General features: G+C 63.2%; 1 pseudogene; it reads right to left on the minus strand.

Moving 5' to 3' along the window:
• Positions 1-220: 220 nt before the first annotated feature.
• LOC123102182 (uncharacterized) lies at positions 221-1847 on the minus strand (annotated as a pseudogene).
• Between the last annotated feature and the right edge of the window lie 273 nt (positions 1848-2120).

Consider the following 2120-nt stretch of genomic DNA (forward strand, 5'->3'; position numbering starts at 1 on the left):
TCGGGTCCTGTGCCTGATCAACAAACACGCACGCTTTTCAATCAGAATCCTAACAACTGAACAACATTCCTTGTAGTTGTATGCATGCATGCATAGGATGATTCAGAGTAAAATCGAAGTGAATTGAGCCATATAAACTGTAACTGATGCATGCAGGAACAAAATTAGCACAGGCAAGAACAGAAGTTGAGCAAACAGTCGGAACAGAGCAACGAGAAGATGAATCAAATTCGCACCAAAATTGATTCAAGTCGTACTGGATAAGCTATGCAACAGTCATTCGGTGCCACAAAATGCAATCAGAAGTACTCATCTCTCATCTGAACCTCTATTGAACTAAACGACTGCCCAAATCCGAACCACTACTCCACCACTACGCACTACTAGCAGTAAATCCTCCATGGCTAGAAACATAATAACAGAGCAAAACGATGGAGACGAGACGTACGCATCGCATCACTCGCCGGGAGCTACTTGCCTCTTCGGAGAGGTGATCGCTGAGGAGGCGCAGTCGCCGAAGGGCTCCCCCACGCCGCAGGTGCCGTTCGTCTGGTCGGTGGCGGACGCGACGGCGAGGTCGGCGAGGTGGAGGCGGGGGAACGGCACGTAGACGCCGTGGACGGCAATGCGCGAGTTGACCACCACGTCGGGCTCCTTGATGGGTATGTAGTTGATGCGGACGTCGTCGTTGGAGGAGGCTGAGCCGGTGGCGTAGTGGGTGACGACGAGGCTCTGGCCCTCGCCGGCCAGCGTGGGGAGCACCGTGCCGGGGCGGAGGCGGTGGAGGTCTGCGCGCGTGAGGCGGTGGTTGGGGACGATGTGGAAGCGCACCGCCGAGACGTAGTCGTGGCCTCCGCCGACGAAGATGGCCGGGTCGTCGAGCGCGAAGAGCGTCAGGTTGGCAAACTTCTCGAGCTCGGCGAACTTGACGCGCATGGCCAGCGCCATGAAGCCGTAGCCCCCGTCACGGAGTCGCGCCATGGCGTCGCGGATCATGATGCGCACCACGGAGGAAGCAGTCGCCGCGGAGGCTGCGGCGGAGCGGCTCGTGAGGTGGTGGTGGTGCGGGCCGTCGAAGCAGGAGTGCGTGAGCGGGCGCAGGAAGCCGTGGAGGCCGTGGACGACGTAGCGGCCGTCGTTGTAGAGCTCGGGGTGGGACACCTCGACGCCGTCGGCGTAGATCCTGGCGTAGTGGATGCCGAAGGGGCCCCGCTCGGTGGCGACCTTGATGCAGAAGCCGACGGAGGCGGAGGGGATCTTCATGGTGGCTGCGGCGGCGAGCTCGGAGTAGGGGTAGTAGCCCATGGCGATGTGCTGCTCGAGGAGGTGGCGGCGCGAGCACATGGGGCAGGCGGCCTGGAGGAAGGCGTCGGGGGCGGCGAAGACGGTGATGGCCCCGGGCCACCTCGCGAGCGGCGGCGCGCGGGCGAGGAGCGGCGCCTCCGAGGCCATCTCGTTGTACCCCAGCGAGGTGAGCACCCTGGAGAGCTGCTGCAGCCCCTGCTCGGCGTCGGACGCGGCGGGAGGCGGAGGCGGGCTCGCAGTCGTCGCCACCGTGGCAGGGAGCGGGAGAAGCGTGCTGGTCGTCGTCGTTGTCGTCGCTGCAGCGGGCGTCGTCGGCGCGGAGCCCTCCTCCTGCGGCCGCGGCGTCGCCTCCGCGAGATCCGGCAGCGGGAGGACGAGCGTGAGAGGCGGTGATGCCGCTTCGGCCTGGGGCGGCACGAGCGGAGCGGGACGGGCCTGCGCGTCGGCGAGGCGGTGGCGCTCTCCGGCGAGTGGGTGGCGGAGGCGGTGGATAGCACGAGGAGGAGGAGGAGGAGGGGTAGGTGGTGAAGACGGAGAGCCATGGCTGGCTGAACCAACGAACTGGAATGGGGATGGGGATGGATCCGGAGGGGGCTGGCTATAAAGCGTAGCCGGCCGCGTTGATGGCAGGGGAGAGAGCAAAGCGGAGCACGGCGTCACGTCACGTCACGTCACTCGCGTAACCGTCTTGAGCGAGGGACCTAGTCAAAGCGGGTCAAGGGTCCGGCGATCCCAGCCCTTTTCAGCGCAGGAAAAGTGGGTTGGATTTCAAATTTGTGCAAGTCGAAATTGGGAAGAACACAAGCAATAATGTT

This window comes from Triticum aestivum, chromosome 5A (genome assembly GCF_018294505.1).
Source record: "Triticum aestivum cultivar Chinese Spring chromosome 5A, IWGSC CS RefSeq v2.1, whole genome shotgun sequence".
Lineage (NCBI taxonomy): Eukaryota > Viridiplantae > Streptophyta > Magnoliopsida > Poales > Poaceae > Triticum > Triticum aestivum.